The 14,854-nt window shown below is 53.0% G+C and overlaps 45 non-coding genes across 45 annotated transcripts; 29 read left to right on the top strand and 16 right to left on the bottom strand.

Moving 5' to 3' along the window:
• Nucleotides 1-169: 169 nt before the first annotated feature.
• Trnap-agg lies at nucleotides 170-241 on the bottom strand. The gene has a single exon. It is a non-coding gene; the product is annotated as a tRNA-Pro (tRNA).
• Nucleotides 242-643: 402 nt separating this feature from the next.
• Trnav-cac lies at nucleotides 644-716 on the top strand. The gene has a single exon. It is a non-coding gene; the product is annotated as a tRNA-Val (tRNA).
• Nucleotides 717-874: 158 nt separating this feature from the next.
• Trnav-aac lies at nucleotides 875-947 on the top strand. Its single transcript has one exon. It is a non-coding gene; the product is annotated as a tRNA-Val (tRNA).
• Nucleotides 948-1,141: 194 nt separating this feature from the next.
• Trnap-agg lies at nucleotides 1,142-1,213 on the bottom strand. Its single transcript has one exon. It is a non-coding gene; the product is annotated as a tRNA-Pro (tRNA).
• Nucleotides 1,214-1,615: 402 nt separating this feature from the next.
• On the top strand, nucleotides 1,616-1,688 carry Trnav-cac. Its single transcript has one exon. It is a non-coding gene; the product is annotated as a tRNA-Val (tRNA).
• Nucleotides 1,689-1,846: 158 nt separating this feature from the next.
• On the top strand, nucleotides 1,847-1,919 carry Trnav-aac. The gene has a single exon. It is a non-coding gene; the product is annotated as a tRNA-Val (tRNA).
• Nucleotides 1,920-2,113: 194 nt separating this feature from the next.
• Trnap-agg lies at nucleotides 2,114-2,185 on the bottom strand. The gene has a single exon. It is a non-coding gene; the product is annotated as a tRNA-Pro (tRNA).
• A 633-nt stretch (nucleotides 2,186-2,818) lies between these two features.
• Nucleotides 2,819-2,891, top strand: Trnav-aac. The gene has a single exon. It is a non-coding gene; the product is annotated as a tRNA-Val (tRNA).
• A 194-nt stretch (nucleotides 2,892-3,085) lies between these two features.
• Trnap-agg lies at nucleotides 3,086-3,157 on the bottom strand. Its single transcript has one exon. It is a non-coding gene; the product is annotated as a tRNA-Pro (tRNA).
• Nucleotides 3,158-3,559: 402 nt separating this feature from the next.
• On the top strand, nucleotides 3,560-3,632 carry Trnav-cac. The gene has a single exon. It is a non-coding gene; the product is annotated as a tRNA-Val (tRNA).
• Nucleotides 3,633-3,790: 158 nt separating this feature from the next.
• Trnav-aac lies at nucleotides 3,791-3,863 on the top strand. The gene has a single exon. It is a non-coding gene; the product is annotated as a tRNA-Val (tRNA).
• Nucleotides 3,864-4,057: 194 nt separating this feature from the next.
• On the bottom strand, nucleotides 4,058-4,129 carry Trnap-agg. Its single transcript has one exon. It is a non-coding gene; the product is annotated as a tRNA-Pro (tRNA).
• Nucleotides 4,130-4,531: 402 nt separating this feature from the next.
• Trnav-cac lies at nucleotides 4,532-4,604 on the top strand. Its single transcript has one exon. It is a non-coding gene; the product is annotated as a tRNA-Val (tRNA).
• Nucleotides 4,605-4,762: 158 nt separating this feature from the next.
• Nucleotides 4,763-4,835, top strand: Trnav-aac. Its single transcript has one exon. It is a non-coding gene; the product is annotated as a tRNA-Val (tRNA).
• A 194-nt stretch (nucleotides 4,836-5,029) lies between these two features.
• Trnap-agg lies at nucleotides 5,030-5,101 on the bottom strand. Its single transcript has one exon. It is a non-coding gene; the product is annotated as a tRNA-Pro (tRNA).
• A 402-nt stretch (nucleotides 5,102-5,503) lies between these two features.
• On the top strand, nucleotides 5,504-5,576 carry Trnav-cac. Its single transcript has one exon. It is a non-coding gene; the product is annotated as a tRNA-Val (tRNA).
• A 159-nt stretch (nucleotides 5,577-5,735) lies between these two features.
• Trnav-aac lies at nucleotides 5,736-5,808 on the top strand. Its single transcript has one exon. It is a non-coding gene; the product is annotated as a tRNA-Val (tRNA).
• Nucleotides 5,809-6,002: 194 nt separating this feature from the next.
• Trnap-agg lies at nucleotides 6,003-6,074 on the bottom strand. The gene has a single exon. It is a non-coding gene; the product is annotated as a tRNA-Pro (tRNA).
• A 401-nt stretch (nucleotides 6,075-6,475) lies between these two features.
• Trnav-cac lies at nucleotides 6,476-6,548 on the top strand. Its single transcript has one exon. It is a non-coding gene; the product is annotated as a tRNA-Val (tRNA).
• Nucleotides 6,549-6,706: 158 nt separating this feature from the next.
• On the top strand, nucleotides 6,707-6,779 carry Trnav-aac. Its single transcript has one exon. It is a non-coding gene; the product is annotated as a tRNA-Val (tRNA).
• Nucleotides 6,780-6,973: 194 nt separating this feature from the next.
• Nucleotides 6,974-7,045, bottom strand: Trnap-agg. Its single transcript has one exon. It is a non-coding gene; the product is annotated as a tRNA-Pro (tRNA).
• Nucleotides 7,046-7,447: 402 nt separating this feature from the next.
• On the top strand, nucleotides 7,448-7,520 carry Trnav-cac. The gene has a single exon. It is a non-coding gene; the product is annotated as a tRNA-Val (tRNA).
• Nucleotides 7,521-7,678: 158 nt separating this feature from the next.
• On the top strand, nucleotides 7,679-7,751 carry Trnav-aac. The gene has a single exon. It is a non-coding gene; the product is annotated as a tRNA-Val (tRNA).
• A 194-nt stretch (nucleotides 7,752-7,945) lies between these two features.
• On the bottom strand, nucleotides 7,946-8,017 carry Trnap-agg. The gene has a single exon. It is a non-coding gene; the product is annotated as a tRNA-Pro (tRNA).
• A 402-nt stretch (nucleotides 8,018-8,419) lies between these two features.
• On the top strand, nucleotides 8,420-8,492 carry Trnav-cac. The gene has a single exon. It is a non-coding gene; the product is annotated as a tRNA-Val (tRNA).
• Nucleotides 8,493-8,650: 158 nt separating this feature from the next.
• Trnav-aac lies at nucleotides 8,651-8,723 on the top strand. The gene has a single exon. It is a non-coding gene; the product is annotated as a tRNA-Val (tRNA).
• A 194-nt stretch (nucleotides 8,724-8,917) lies between these two features.
• Trnap-agg lies at nucleotides 8,918-8,989 on the bottom strand. Its single transcript has one exon. It is a non-coding gene; the product is annotated as a tRNA-Pro (tRNA).
• A 402-nt stretch (nucleotides 8,990-9,391) lies between these two features.
• Nucleotides 9,392-9,464, top strand: Trnav-cac. Its single transcript has one exon. It is a non-coding gene; the product is annotated as a tRNA-Val (tRNA).
• A 158-nt stretch (nucleotides 9,465-9,622) lies between these two features.
• Trnav-aac lies at nucleotides 9,623-9,695 on the top strand. Its single transcript has one exon. It is a non-coding gene; the product is annotated as a tRNA-Val (tRNA).
• Nucleotides 9,696-9,889: 194 nt separating this feature from the next.
• Trnap-agg lies at nucleotides 9,890-9,961 on the bottom strand. Its single transcript has one exon. It is a non-coding gene; the product is annotated as a tRNA-Pro (tRNA).
• A 402-nt stretch (nucleotides 9,962-10,363) lies between these two features.
• Nucleotides 10,364-10,436, top strand: Trnav-cac. The gene has a single exon. It is a non-coding gene; the product is annotated as a tRNA-Val (tRNA).
• Nucleotides 10,437-10,594: 158 nt separating this feature from the next.
• On the top strand, nucleotides 10,595-10,667 carry Trnav-aac. Its single transcript has one exon. It is a non-coding gene; the product is annotated as a tRNA-Val (tRNA).
• A 194-nt stretch (nucleotides 10,668-10,861) lies between these two features.
• On the bottom strand, nucleotides 10,862-10,933 carry Trnap-agg. The gene has a single exon. It is a non-coding gene; the product is annotated as a tRNA-Pro (tRNA).
• A 402-nt stretch (nucleotides 10,934-11,335) lies between these two features.
• Trnav-cac lies at nucleotides 11,336-11,408 on the top strand. The gene has a single exon. It is a non-coding gene; the product is annotated as a tRNA-Val (tRNA).
• Nucleotides 11,409-11,566: 158 nt separating this feature from the next.
• Nucleotides 11,567-11,639, top strand: Trnav-aac. The gene has a single exon. It is a non-coding gene; the product is annotated as a tRNA-Val (tRNA).
• A 194-nt stretch (nucleotides 11,640-11,833) lies between these two features.
• On the bottom strand, nucleotides 11,834-11,905 carry Trnap-agg. Its single transcript has one exon. It is a non-coding gene; the product is annotated as a tRNA-Pro (tRNA).
• Nucleotides 11,906-12,307: 402 nt separating this feature from the next.
• Trnav-cac lies at nucleotides 12,308-12,380 on the top strand. The gene has a single exon. It is a non-coding gene; the product is annotated as a tRNA-Val (tRNA).
• Nucleotides 12,381-12,538: 158 nt separating this feature from the next.
• On the top strand, nucleotides 12,539-12,611 carry Trnav-aac. Its single transcript has one exon. It is a non-coding gene; the product is annotated as a tRNA-Val (tRNA).
• A 194-nt stretch (nucleotides 12,612-12,805) lies between these two features.
• Trnap-agg lies at nucleotides 12,806-12,877 on the bottom strand. The gene has a single exon. It is a non-coding gene; the product is annotated as a tRNA-Pro (tRNA).
• A 402-nt stretch (nucleotides 12,878-13,279) lies between these two features.
• Nucleotides 13,280-13,352, top strand: Trnav-cac. The gene has a single exon. It is a non-coding gene; the product is annotated as a tRNA-Val (tRNA).
• A 158-nt stretch (nucleotides 13,353-13,510) lies between these two features.
• Trnav-aac lies at nucleotides 13,511-13,583 on the top strand. The gene has a single exon. It is a non-coding gene; the product is annotated as a tRNA-Val (tRNA).
• A 194-nt stretch (nucleotides 13,584-13,777) lies between these two features.
• Nucleotides 13,778-13,849, bottom strand: Trnap-agg. The gene has a single exon. It is a non-coding gene; the product is annotated as a tRNA-Pro (tRNA).
• Nucleotides 13,850-14,251: 402 nt separating this feature from the next.
• On the top strand, nucleotides 14,252-14,324 carry Trnav-cac. The gene has a single exon. It is a non-coding gene; the product is annotated as a tRNA-Val (tRNA).
• A 158-nt stretch (nucleotides 14,325-14,482) lies between these two features.
• On the top strand, nucleotides 14,483-14,555 carry Trnav-aac. Its single transcript has one exon. It is a non-coding gene; the product is annotated as a tRNA-Val (tRNA).
• Nucleotides 14,556-14,749: 194 nt separating this feature from the next.
• On the bottom strand, nucleotides 14,750-14,821 carry Trnap-agg. The gene has a single exon. It is a non-coding gene; the product is annotated as a tRNA-Pro (tRNA).
• Nucleotides 14,822-14,854: the final 33 nt, after the last annotated feature.

Genomic DNA, 14,854 nt, shown 5'->3' with positions numbered 1-14,854 from the left:
TACTAACATGCATCTGCTACCATCTGTACCCGAAACCTTCGTAATCGCCTTCACGCGTCGGACCCGAGTGTCAATTGCTCACATCGAATAAGAAATTCATTTGATATTGACGGCGAGCTTTTTGAGCTGACTCAGCCACTGACGTGCGATCAGTTTGCACAAAACGCTAGGGCTCGTCCGGGATTTGAACCCGGGACCTCCTGCACCCTAAGCAGGAATCATACCCCTAGACCAACGAGCCCTGTGACACGGCGAATGCCAATTATTCCAGTCCCTCGATGTCGTCCAGGGTGTCCTGGAAGTCTCGTGTACGCTGGCGGGATGGGGGCGGCGCGAATTCCCGCGGTCGGCGGCCTTCCTGGGCTATTGGTACCTTCATGTAGAGCTGCCGCTGGGCTCGCACTGCCTGCTGCTGAGAAAGTGATTGCTTTTGCTGATATGACTTGCAATAACGACTGCGCGAAACGCCGCTATCTCGTTAGGGGTGCTACGGCAGACACCCTCTCAAGCGCCCCGAAGACTTCTTGAGCCCTCGGCTGTGATGGGTTCCAGGCTGACAAAATAACTGTCGTGTGTGCATTCGCGGACGAGAGAAAGTCTGAGGCAAGTTCGAATGAACAATGATGGACTCCTCAGGTCCGTCGTTTCCGTAGTGTAGCGGTTATCACGTCTGCTTCACACGCAGAAGGTCCCCAGTTCGATCCCGGGCGGGAACAGTATTTTCCTGCCTATGTCGTATTGTCCTCCAATGAGCCACGTCGTGTGTGGATCTGCTACATGTCCCTTCGTTTTGCAAGTACCACATTTATTGAATTTTTTAGTTACGATGGCAACATCACTACAAGTTGTCTGTGAAGTAAGGTGCACACAAGCAGTTTCCGTGGTGTAGCGGTTATCACGTCTGCCTAACACGCAGAAGGTCCCCGGTTCGATCCCGGGCGGAAGCACTTTTTCATCACTTTAAGCAAGACGTACTAACATGCATCTGCTACCATCTGTACCCGAAACCTTCGTAATCGCCTTCACGCGTCGGACCCGAGTGTCAATTGCTCACATCGAATAAGAAATTCATTTAATATTGACGGCGAGCTTTTTGCGCTGACTCAGCCACTGACGTGAGATCAGTTTGCACAAAACGCTAGGGCTCGTCCGGGATTTGAACCCGGGACCTCCTGCACCCTAAGCAGGAATCATACCCCTAGACCAACGAGCCCTTTGACACGGCGAATGCCAATTATTCCAGTCCCTCGATGTCGTCCAGGGTGTCCTGGAAGTCTCGTGTACGCTGGCGGGATGGGGGCGGCGCGAATTCCCGCGGTCGGCGGCCTTCCTGGGCTATTGGTACCTTCATGTAGAGCTGCCGCTGGGCTCGCACTGCCTGCTGCTGAGAAAGTGATTGCTTTTGCTGATATGACTTGCAATAACGACTGCGCGAAACGCCGCTATCTCGTTAGGGGTGCTACGGCAGACACCCTCTCAAGCGCCCCGAAGACTTCTTGAGCCCTCGGCTGTGATGGGTTCCAGGCTGACAAAAGAACTGTCGTGTGTGCATTCGCGGACGAGTGAAAGTCTGAGGCAAGTTCGAATGAACAAGGATGGACTCCTCAGGTACGTCGTTTCCGTAGTGTAGCGGTTATCACGTCTGCTTCACACGCAGAAGGTCCCAAGTTCGATCCCGGGCGGGAACAGTATTTTCCTGCCTATGTCGTATTGTCCTCCAATGAGCCACGTCGTGTGTGGATCTGCTGCATGTCCCTTCGTTTTGCAAGTACCACATTTATTGAATTTTTTAGTTACGATGGCAACATCACTACAAGTTGTCTGTGAAGTAAGGTGCACACAAGCAGTTTCCGTGGTGTAGCGGTTATCACGTCTGCCTAACACGCAGAAGGTCCCCGGTTCGATCCCGGGCGGAAACACTTTTTCATCACTTTAAGCAAGACGTACTAACATGCATCTGCTACCATCTGTACCCGAAACCTTCGTAATCGCCTTCACGCGTCGGACCCGAGTGTCAATTGCTCACATCGAATAAGAAATTCATTTGATATTGACGGCGAGCTTTTTGAGCTGACTCAGCCACTGACGTGCGATCAGTTTGCACAAAACGCTAGGGCTCGTCCGGGATTTGAACCCGGGAGCTCCTGCACCCTAAGCAGGAATCATACCCCTAGACCAACGAGCCCTGTGACACGGCGAATGCCAATTATTCCAGTCCCTCGATGTCGTCCAGGGTGTCCTGGAAGTCTCGTGTACGCTGGCGGGATGGGGGCGGCGCGAATTCCCGCGGTCGGCGGCCTTCCTGGGCTATTGGTACCTTCATGTAGAGCTGCCGCTGGGCTCGCACTGCCTGCTGCTGAGAAAGTGATTGCTTTTGCTGATATGACTTGCAATAACGACTGCGCGAAACGCCGCTATCTCGTTAGGGGTGCTACGGCAGACATCCTCTCAAGCGCCCCGAAGACTTCTTGAGCCCTCGGCTGTGATGGGTTCCAGGCTGACAAAAGAACTGTCGTGTGTGCATTCGCGGACGAGAGAAAGTCTGAGGCAAGTTCGAATGAACAAGGATGGACTCCTCAGGTCCGTCGTTTCCGTAGTGTAGCGGTTATCACGTCTGCTTCACACGCAGAAGGTCCGAAGTTCGATCCCGGGCGGGAACAGTATTTTCCTGCCTATGTCGTATTGTCCTCCAATGAGCCACGTCGTGTGTGGATCTGCTGCATGTCCCTTCGTTTTGCAAGTACCACATTTATTGAATTTTTTAGTTACGATGGCAACATCACTACAAGTTGTCTGTGAAGTAAGGTGCACACAAGCAGTTTCCGTGGTGTAGCGGTTATCACGTCTGCCTAACACGCAGAAGGTCCCCGGTTCGATCCCGGGCGGAAACACTTTTTCATCACTTTAAGCAAGACGTACTAACATGCATCTGCTACCATCTGTACCCGAAACCTTCGTAATCGCCTTCACGCGTCGGACCCGAGTGTCAATTGCTCACATCGAATAAGAAATTCATTTGATATTGACGGCGAGCTTTTTGAGCTGACTCAGCCACTGACGTGCGATCAGTTTGCACAAAACGCTAGGGCTCGTCCGGGATTTGAACCCGGGAGCTCCTGCACCCTAAGCAGGAATCATACCCCTAGACCAACGAGCCCTGTGACACGGCGAATGCCAATTATTCCAGTCCCTCGATGTCGTCCAGGGTGTCCTGGAAGTCTCGTGTACGCTGGCGGGATGGGGGCGGCGCGAATTCCCGCGGTCGGCGGCCTTCCTGGGCTATTGGTACCTTCATGTAGAGCTGCCGCTGGGCTCGCACTGCCTGCTGCTGAGAAAGTGATTGCTTTTGCTGATATGACTTGCAATAACGACTGCGCGAAACGCCGCTATCTCGTTAGGGGTGCTACGGCAGACACCCTCTCAAGCGCCCCGAAGACTTCTTGAGCCCTCGGCTGTGATGGGTTCCAGGCTGACAAAAGAACTGTCGTGTGTGCATTCGCGGACGAGAGAAAGTCTGAGGCAAGTTCGAATAAACAAGGATGGACTCCTCAGGTCCGTCGTTTCCGTAGTGTAGCGGTTATCACGTCTGCTTCACACGCAGAAGGTCCCAATTTCGATCCCGGGCGGGAACAGTATTTTCCTGCCTATGTCGTATTGTCCTCCAATGAGCCACGTCGTGTGTGGATCTGCTGCATGTCCCTTCGTTTTGCAAGTACCACATTTATTGAATTTTTTAGTTACGATGGCAACATCACTACAAGTTGTCTGTGAAGTAAGGTGCACACAAGCAGTTTCCGTGGTGTAGCGGTTATCACGTCTGCCTAACACGCAGAAGGTCCCCGGTTCGATCCCGGGCGGAAACACTTTTTCATCACTTTAAGCAAGACGTACTAACATGCATCTGCTACCATCTGTACCCGAAACCTTTGTAATCGCCTTCACGCGTCGGACCCGAGTGTCAATTGCTCACACCGAATAAGAAATTCATTTGATATTGACGGCGAGCTTTTTGAGCTGACTCAGCCACTGACGTGCGATCAGTTTGCACAAAACGCTAGGGCTCGTCCGGGATTTGAACCCGGGACCTCCTGCACCCTAAGCAGGAATCATACCCCTAGACCAACGAGCCCTGTGACACGGCGAATGCCAATTATTCCAGTCCCTCGATGTCGTCCAGGGTGTCCTGGAAGTCTCGTGTACGCTGGCGGGATGGGGGCGGCGCGAATTCCCGCGGTCGGCGGCCTTCCTGGGCTATTGGTACCTTCATGTAGAGCTGCCGCTGCGCTCGCACTGCCTGCTGCTGAGAAAGTGATTGCTTTTGCTGATATGACTTGCAATAACGACTGCGCGAAACGCCGCTATCTCGTTAGGGGTGCTACGGCAGACACCCTCTCAAGCGCCCCGAAGACTTCTTGAGCCCTCGGCTATGATGGGTTCCAGGCTGACAAAAGAACTGTCGTGTGTGCATTCGCGGACGAGAGAAAGTCTGAGGCAAGTTCGAATAAACAAGGATGGACTCCTCAGGTCCGTCGTTTCCGTAGTGTAGCGGTTATCACGTCTGCTTCACACGCAGAAGGTCCCAATTTCGATCCCGGGCGGGAACAGTATTTTCCTGTCTATGTCGTATTGTCCTCCAATGAGCCACGTCGTGTGTGGATCTGCTGCATGTCCCTTCGTTTTGCAAGTACCACATTTATTGAATTTTTTAGTTACGATGGCAACATCACTACAAGTTGTCTGTGAAGTAAGGTGCACACAAGCAGTTTCCGTGGTGTAGCGGTTATCACGTCTGCCTAACACGCAGAAGGTCCCCGGTTCGATCCCGGGCGGAAACACTTTTTCATCACTTTAAGCAAGACGTACTAACATGCATCTGCTACCATCTGTACCCGAAACCTTTGTAATCGCCTTCACGCGTCGGACCCGAGTGTCAATTGCTCACATCGAATAAGAAATTCATTTGATATTGACGGCGAGCTTTTTGAGCTGACTCAGCCACTGACGTGCGATCAGTTTGCACAAAACGCTAGGGCTCGTCCGGGATTTGAACCCGGGACCTCCTGCACCCTAAGCAGGAATCATACCCCTAGACCAACGAGCCCTGTGACACGGCGAATGCCAATTATTCCAGTCCCTCGATGTCGTCCAGGGTGTCCTGGAAGTCTCGTGTACGCTGGCGGGATGGGGGCGGCGCGAATTCCCGCGGTCGGCGGCCTTCCTGGGCTATTGGTACCTTCATGTAGAGCTGCCGCTGGGCTCGCACTGCCTGCTGCTGAGAAAGTGATTGCTTTTGCTGATATGACTTGCAATAACGACTGCGCGAAACGCCGCTATCTCGTTAGGGGTGCTACGGCAGACACCCTCTCAAGCGCCCCGAAGACTTCTTGAGCCCTCGGCTGTGATGGGTTCCAGGCTGACAAAAGAACTGTCGTGTGTGCATTCGCGGACGAGAGAAAGTCTGAGGCAAGTTCGAATGAACAAGGATGGACTCCTCAGGTCCGTCGTTTCCGTAGTGTAGCGGTTATCACGTCTGCTTCACACGCAGAAGGTCCCCAGTTCGATCCCGGGCGGGAACAGTATTTTCCTGCCTATGTCGTATTGTCGTCCAATGAGCCACGTCGTGTGTGGATCTGCTGCATGTCCCTTCGTTTTGCAAGTACCACATTTATTGAATTTTTTTAGTTACGATGGCAACATCACTACAAGTTGTCTGTGAAGTAAGGTGCACACAAGCAGTTTCCGTGGTGTAGCGGTTATCACGTCTGCCTAACACGCAGAAGGTCACCGGTTCGATCCCGGGCGGAAGCACTTTTTCATCACTTTAAGCAAGACGTACTAACATGCATCTGCTACCATCTGTACCCGAAACCTTCGTAATCGCCTTCACGCGTCGGACCCGAGTGTCAATTGCTCACATCGAATAAGAAATTCATTTAATATTGACGGCGAGCTTTTTGCGCTGACTCAGCCACTGACGTGCGATCAGTTTGCACAAAACGCTAGGGCTCGTCCGGGATTTGAACCCGGGACCTCCTGCACCCTAAGCAGGAATCATACCCCTACACCAACGAGCCCTGTGACACGGCGATGCCAATTATTCCAGTCCCTCGATGTCGTCCAGGGTGTCCTGGAAGTCTCGTGTACGCTGGCGGGATGGGGGCGGCGCGAATTCCCGCGGTCGGCGGCCTTCCTGGGCTATTGGTACCTTCATGTAGAGCTGCCGCTGGGCTCGCACTGCCTGCTGCTGAGAAAGTGATTGCTTTTGCTGATATGACTTGCAATAACGACTGCGCGAAACGCCGCTATCTCGTTAGGGGTGCTACGGCAGACACCCTCTCAAGCGCCCCGAAGACTTCTTGAGCCCTCGGCTGTGATGGGTTCCAGGCTGACAAAAGAACTGTCGTGTGTGCATTCGCGGACGAGAGAAAGTCTGAGGCAACTTCGAATGAACAAGGATGGACTCCTCAGGTCCGTCGTTTCCGTAGTGTAGCGGTTATCACGTCTGCTTCACACGCAGAAGGTCCCCAGTTCGATCCCGGGCGGGAACAGTATTTTCCTGCCTATGTCGTATTGTCCTCCAATGAGCCACGTCGTGTGTGGATCTGCTGCATGTCCCTTCGTTTTGCAAGTACCACATTTATTGAATTTTTTAGTTACGATGGCAACATCACTACAAGTTGTCTGTGAAGTAAGGTGCACACAAGCAGTTTCCGTGGTGTAGCGGTTATCACGTCTGCCTAACACGCAGAAGGTCCCCGGTTCGATCCCGGGCGGAAACACTTTTTCATCACTTTAAGCAAGACGTACTATCATGCATCTGCTACCATCTGTACCCGAAACCTTCGTAATCGCCTTCACGCGTCGGACCCGAGTGTCAATTGCTCACATCGAATAAGAAATTCATTTGATATTGACGGCGAGCTTTTTGCGCTGACTCAGCCACTGACGTGCGATCAGTTTGCACAAAACGCTAGGGCTCGTCCGGGATTTGAACCCGGGACCTCCTGCACCCTAAGCAGGAATCATACCCCTAGACCAACGAGCCCTGTGACACGGCGAATGCCAATTATTCCAGTCCCTCGATGTCGTCCAGGGTGTCCTGGAAGTCTCGTGTACGCTGGCGGGATGGGGGCGGCGCGAATTCCCGCGGTCGGCGGCCTTCCTGGGCTATTGGTACCTTCATGTAGAGCTGCCGCTGGGCTCGCACTGCCTGCTGCTGAGAAAGTGATTGCTTTTGCTGATATGACTTGCAATAACGACTGCGCGAAACGCCGCTATCTCGTTAGGGGTGCTACGGCAGACACCCTCTCAAGCGCCCCGAAGACTTCTTGAGCCCTCGGCTGTGATGGGTTCCAGGCTGACAAAAGAACTGTCGTGTGTGCATTCGCGGACGAGAGAAAGTCTGAGGCAACTTCGAATGAACAAGGATGGACTCCTCAGGTCCGTCGTTTCCGTAGTGTAGCGGTTATCACGTCTGCTTCACACGCAGAAGGTCCCCAGTTCGATCCCGGGCGGGAACAGTATTTTCCTGCCTATGTCGTATTGTCCTCCAATGAGCCACGTCGTGTGTGGATCTGCTGCATGTCCCTTCGTTTTGCAAGTACCACATTTATTGAATTTTTTAGTTACGATGGCAACATCACTACAAGTTGTCTGTGAAGTAAGGTGCACACAAGCAGTTTCCGTGGTGTAGCGGTTATCACGTCTGCCTAACACGCAGAAGGTCCCCGGTTCGATCCCGGGCCGAAACACTTTTTCATCACTTTAAGCAAGACGTACTAACATGCATCTGCTACCATCTGTACCCGAAACCTTCGTAATCGCCTTCACGCGTCGCACCCGAGTGTCAATTGCTCACATCGAATAAGAAATTCATTTGATATTGACGGCGAGCTTTTTGAACTGACTCAGCCACTGACGTGCGATCAGTTTGCACAAAACGCTAGGGCTCGTCCGGGATTTGAACCCGGGACCTGCTGCACCCTAAGCAGGAATCATACCCCTAGACCAACGAGCCCTGTGACACGGCGAATGCCAATTATTCCAGTCCCTCGATGTCGTCCAGGGTGTCCTGGAAGTCTCGTGTACGCTGGCGGGATGGGGGCGGCGCGAATTCCCGCGGTCGGCGGCCTTCCTGGGCTATTGGTACCTTCATGTAGAGCTGCCGCTGGGCTCGCACTGCCTGCTGCTGAGAAAGTGATTGCTTTTGCTGATATGACTCGCAATAACGACTGCGCGAAACGCCGCTATCTCGTTAGGGGTGCTACGGCAGACACCCTCTCAAGCGCCCCGAAGACTTCTTGAGCCCTCGGCTGTGATGGGTTCCAGGCTGACAAAAGAACTGTCGTGTGTGCATTCGCGGACGAGAGAAAGTCTGAGGCAAGTTGGAATGAACAAGGATGGACTCCTCAGGTCCGTCGTTTCCGTAGTGTAGCGGTTATCACGTCTGCTTCACACGCAGAAGGTCCCCAGTTCGATCCCGGGCGGGAACAGTATTTTCCTGCCTATGTCGTATTGTCCTCCAATGAGCCACGTCGTGTGTGGATCTGCTGCATGTCCCTTCGTTTTGCAAGTACCACATTTATTGAATTTTTTAGTTACGATGGCAACATCACTACAAGTTGTCTGTGAAGTAAGGTGCACACAAGCAGTTTCCGTGGTGTAGCGGTTATCACGTCTGCCTAACACGCAGAAGGTCCCCGGTTCGATCCCGGGCCGAAACACTTTTTCATCACTTTAAGCAAGACGTACTAACATGCATCTGCTACCATCTGTACCCGAAACCTTCGTAATCGCCTTCACGCGTCGCACCCGAGTGTCAATTGCTCACATCGAATAAGAAATTCATTTGATATTGACGGCGAGCTTTTTGAGCTGACTCAGCCACTGACGTGCGATCAGTTTGCACAAAACGCTAGGGCTCGTCCGGGATTTGAACCCGGGACCTCCTGCACCCTAAGCAGGAATCATACCCCTAGACCAACGAGCCCTGTGACACGGCGAATGCCAATTATTCCAGTCCCTCGATGTCGTCCAGGGTGTCCTGGAAGTCTCGTGTACGCTGGCGGGATGGGGGCGGCGCGAATTCCCGCGGTCGGCGGCCTTCCTGCGCTATTGGTACCTTCATGTAGAGCTGCCGCTGGGCTCGCACTGCCTGCTGCTGAGAAAGTGATTGCTTTTGCTGATATGACTTGCAATAACGACTGCGCGAAACGCCGCTATCTCGTTAGGGGTGCTACGGCAGACACCCTCTCAAGCGTCCCGAAGACTTCTTGAGCCCTCGGCTGTGATGGGTTCCAGGCTGACAAAAGAACTGTCGTGTGTGCATTCGCGGACGAGAGAAAGTCTGAGGCAAGTTCGAATGAACAAGGATGGACTCCTCAGGTCCGTCGTTTCCGTAGTGTAGCGGTTATCACGTCTGCTTCACACGCAGAAGGTCCCCAGTTCGATCCCGGGCGGGAACAGTATTTTCCTGCCTATGTCGTATTGTCCTCCAATGAGCCACGTCGTGTGTGGATCTGCTGCATGTCCCTTCGTTTTGCAAGTACCACATTTATTGAATTTTTTAGTTACGATGGCAACATCACTACAAGTTGTCTGTGAAGTAAGGTGCACACAAGCAGTTTCCGTGGTGTAGCGGTTATCACGTCTGCCTAACACGCAGAAGGTCCCCGGTTCGATCCCGGGCCGAAACACTTTTTCATCACTTTAAGCAAGACGTACTAACATGCATCTGCTACCATCTGTACCCGAAACCTTCGTAATCGCCTTCACGCGTCGCACCCGAGTGTCAATTGCTCACATCGAATAAGAAATTCATTTGATATTGACGGCGAGCTTTTTGAGCTGACTCAGCCACTGACGTGCGATCAGTTTGCACAAAACGCTAGGGCTCGTCCGGGATTTGAACCCGGGACCTGCTGCACCCTAAGCAGGAATCATACCCCTAGACCAACGAGCCCTGTGACACGGCGAATGCCAATTATTCCAGTCCCTCGATGTCGTCCAGGGTGTCCTGGAAGTCTCGTGTACGCTGGCGGGATGGGGGCTGCGCGAATTCCCGCGGTCGGCGGCCTTCCTGGGCTATTGGTACCTTCATGTAGAGCTGCCGCTGGGCTCGCACTGCCTGCTGCTGAGAAAGTGATTGCTTTTGCTGATATGACTCGCAATAACGACTGCGCGAAACGCCGCTATCTCGTTAGGGGTGCTACGGCAGACACCCTCTCAAGCGCCCCGAAGACTTCTTGAGCCCTCGGCTGTGATGGGTTCCAGGCTGACAAAAGAACTGTCGTGTGTGCATTCGCGGACGAGAGAAAGTCTGAGGCAAGTTCGAATGAACAAGGATGGACTCCTCAGGTCCGTCGTTTCCGTAGTGTAGCGGTTATCACGTCTGCTTCACACGCAGAAGGTCCCCAGTTCGATCCCGGGCGGGAACAGTATTTTCCTGCCTATGTCGTATTGTCCTCCAATGAGCCACGTCGTGTGTGGATCTGCTGCATGTCCCTTCGTTTTGCAAGTACCACATTTATTGAATTTTTTAGTTACGATGGCAACATCACTACAAGTTGTCTGTGAAGTAAGGTGCACACAAGCAGTTTCCGTGGTGTAGCGGTTATCACGTCTGCATAACACGCAGAAGGTCCCCGGTTCGATCCCGGGCCGAAACACTTTTTCATCACTTTAAGCAAGACGTACTAACATGCATCTGCTACCATCTGTACCCGAAACCTTCGTAATCGCCTTCACGCGTCGCACCCGAGTGTCAATTGCTCACATCGAATAAGAAATTCATTTGATATTGACGGCGAGCTTTTTGAGCTGACTCAGCCACTGACGTGCGATCAGTTTGCACAAAACGCTAGGGCTCGTCCGGGATTTGAACCCGGGACCTCCTGCACCCTAAGCAGGAATCATACCCCTAGACCAACGAGCCCTGCGACACGGCGAATGCCAATTATTCCAGTCCCTCGATGTCGTCCAGGGTGTCCTGGAAGTCTCGTGTACGCTGGCGGGATGGGGGCGGCGCGAATTCCCGCGGTCGGCGGCCTTCCTGGGCTATTGGTACCTTCATGTAGAGCTGCCGCTGGGCTCGCACTGCCTGCTGCTGAGAAAGTGATTGCTTTTGCTGATATGACTTGCAATAACGACTGCGCGAAACGCCGCTATCTCGTTAGGGGTGCTACGGCAGACACCCTCTCAAGCGTCCCGAAGACTTCTTGAGCCCTCGGCTGTGATGGGTTCCAGGCTGACAAAAGAACTGTCGTGTGTGCATTCGCGGACGAGAGAAAGTCTGAGGCAAGTTCGAATGAACAAGGATGGACTCCTCAGGTCCGTCGTTTCCGTAGTGTAGCGGTTATCACGTCTGCTTCACACGCAGAAGGTCCCCAGTTCGATCCCGGGCGGGAACAGTATTTTCCTGCCTATGTCGTATTGTCCTCCAATGAGCCACGTCGTGTGTGGATCTGCTGCATGTCCCTTCGTTTTGCAAGTACCACATTTATCGAATTTTTTAGTTACGATGGCAACATCACTACAAGTTGTCTGTGAAGTAAGGTGCACACAAGCAGTTTCCGTGGTGTAGCGGTTATCACGTCTGCCTAACACGCAGAAGGTCCCCGGTTCGATCCCGGGCGGAAACACTTTTTCATCACTTTAAGCAAGACGTACTAACATGCATCTGCTACCATCTGTACCCGAAACCTTCGTAATCGCCTTCACGCGTCGGACCCGAGTGTCAATTGCTCACATCGAATAAGAAATTCATTTGATATTGACGGCGAGCTTTTTGCGCTGACTCAGCCACTGACGTGCGATCAGTTTGCACAAAACGCTAGGGCTCGTCCGGGATTTGAACCCGGGACCTCCTGCACCCTAAGCAGGAATCATACCCCTAGACCAACGAGCCCTGTGACACGGCGAATGCCAATTATTCCAGTCCCTCGATGTCGTCCAGGGTGTCCTGGAAGTCTCGTGTACGCTGGCGGGATGGGGGCGGCGCGAATTCCCGCGGTCGGCGGCCTTCCTGGGCTATTGGTACCTTCATGTAGAGCTGCCGCTGGGCTCGCACTGCCTGCTGCTGAGAAAGTGATTGCTTTTGCTGATATGACTTGCAATAACGACTGCGCGAAACGCCGCTATCTCGTTAGGGGTGCTACGGCAGACACCCTCTCAACCGCCCCGAAGACTTCTTGAGCCCTCGGCTGTGATGGGTTCCAGGCTGACAAAAGAACTGTCGTGTGTGCATTCGCGGACGAGAGAAAGTCTGAGGCAAGTTCGAATGAACAAGGATGGACTCCTCAGGTCCGTCGTTTCCGTAGTGTAGCGGTTATCACGTCTGCTTCACACGCAGAAGGTCCCCAGTTCGATCCCGGGCGGGAACAGTATTTTCCTGCCTATGTCGTATTGTCCTCCAATGAGCCACGTCGTGTGTGGATCTGCTGCATGTCCCTTCGTTTTGCAAGTACCACATTTATCGAATTTTTTAGTTACGATGGCAACATCACTACAAGTTGTCTGTGAAGTAAGGTGCACACAAGCAGTTTCCGTGGTGTAGCGGTTATCACGTCTGCCTAACACGCAGAAGGTCCCCGGTTCGATCCCGGGCCGAAACACTTTTTCATCACTTTAAGCAAGACGTACTAACATGCATCTGCTACCATCTGTACCCGAAACCTTCGTAATCGCCTTCACGCGTCGCACCCGAGTGTCAATTGCTCACATCGAATAAGAAATTCATTTGATATTGACGGCGAGCTTTTTGAGCTGACTCAGCCACTGACGTGCGATCAGTTTGCACAAAACGCTAGGGCTCGTCCGGGATTTGAACCCGGGACCTCCTGCACCCTAAGCAGGAATCATACCCCTAGACCAACGAGCCCTGTGACACGGCGAATGCCAATTATTCCAGTCCCTCGATGTCGTCCAGGGTGTCCTGGAAGTCTCGTGTACGCTGGCGGGATGGGGGCGGCGCGAATTCCCGCGGTCGGCGGCCTTCCTGGGCTATTGGTACCTTCATGTAGAGCTGCCGCTGGGCTCGCACTGCCTGCTGCTGAGAAAGTGATTGCTTTTGCTGATATGACTTGCAATAACGACTGCGCGAAACGCCGCTATCTCGTTAGGGGTGCTACGGCAGACACCCTCTCAAGCGTCCCGAAGACTTCTTGAGCCCTCGGCTGTGATGGGTTCCAGGCTGACAAAAGAACTGTCGTGTGTGCATTCGCGGACGAGAGAAAGTCTGAGGCAAGTTCGAATGAACAAGGATGGACTCCTCAGGTCCGTCGTTTCCGTAGTGTAGCGGTTATCACGTCTGCTTCACACGCAGAAGGTCCCCAGTTCGATCCCGGGCGGGAACAGTATTTTCCTGCCTATGTCGTATTGTCCTCCAATGAGCCACGTCGTGTGTGGATCTGCTGCATGTCCCTTCGTTTTGCAAGTACCACATTTATCGAATTTTTTAGTTACGATGGCAACATCACTACAAGTTGTCTGTGAAGTAAGGTGCACACAAGCAGTTTCCGTGGTGTAGCGGTTATCACGTCTGCCTAACACGCAGAAGGTCCCCGGTTCGATCCCGGGCGGAAACACTTTTTCATCACTTTAAGCAAGACGTACTAACATGCATCTGCTACCATCTGTACCCGAAACCTTCGTAATAGCCTTCACGCGTCGGACCCGAGTGTCAATTGCTCACATCGAATAAGAAATTCATTTGATATTGACGGCGAGCTTTTTGCGCTGACTCAGCCACTGACGTGCGATCAGTTTGCACAAAACGCTAGGGCTCGTCCGGGATTTGAACCCGGGACCTCCTGCACCCTAAGCAGGAATCATACCCCTAGACCAACGAGCCCTGTGACACGGCGAATGCCAATTATTCCAGTCCCTCGATGTCGTCCAGGGTGTCCTGGAAGTCTCGTGTACGCTGGCGGGATGGGGGCGGCGCGAATTCCCGCGGTCGGCGGCCTTCCTGGGCTATTGGTACCTTCATGTAGAGCTGCCGCTGGGCTCGCACTGCCTGCTGCTGAGAAAGTGATTGCTTTTGCTGATATGACTTGCAATAACGACTGCGCGAAACGCCGCTATCTCGTTAGGGGTGCTACGGCAGACACCCTCTCAAGCGCCCCGAAGACTTCTTGAGCCCTCGGCTGTGATGGGTTCCAGGCTGACAAAAGAACTGTCGTGTGTGCATTCGCGGACGAGAGAAAGTCTGAGGCAAGTTCGAATGAACAAGGATGGACTCCTCAGGTCCGTCGTTTCCGTAGTGTAGCGGTTATCACGTCTGCTTCACACGCAGAAGGTCCCCAGTTCGATCCCGGGCGGGAACAGTATTTTCCTGCCTATGTCGTATTGTCCTCCAATGAGCCACGTCGTGTGTGGATCTGCTGCATGTCCCTTCGTTTTGCAAGTACCACATTTATCGAATTTTTTAGTTACGATGGCAACATCACTACAAGTTGTCTGTGAAGTAAGGTGCACACAAGCAGTTTCCGTGGTGTACCGGTTATCACGTCTGCCTAACACGCAGAAGGTCCCCGGTTCGATCCCGGGCCGAAACACTTTTTCATCACTTTAAGCAAGACGTACTAACATGCATCTGCTACCATCTGTACCCGAAACCTTCGTAATCGCCTTCACGCGTCGGACCCGAGTGTCAATTGCTCACATCGAATAAGAAATTCATTTGATATTGACGGCGAGCTTTTTGCGCTGACTCAGCCACTGACGTGCGATCAGTTTGCACAAAACGCTAGGGCTCGTCCGGGATTTGAACCCGGGACCTCCCGCACCCTAAGCAGGAATCATACCCCTAGACCAACGAGCCCTGTGACACGGCGAATGCCAATTATTCCAGTCC

Source organism: Schistocerca americana, chromosome 2, assembly GCF_021461395.2.
Source record: "Schistocerca americana isolate TAMUIC-IGC-003095 chromosome 2, iqSchAmer2.1, whole genome shotgun sequence".
Lineage (NCBI taxonomy): Eukaryota > Metazoa > Arthropoda > Insecta > Orthoptera > Acrididae > Schistocerca > Schistocerca americana.
This window is presented reverse-complemented; position numbering and strand designations above follow the sequence as displayed.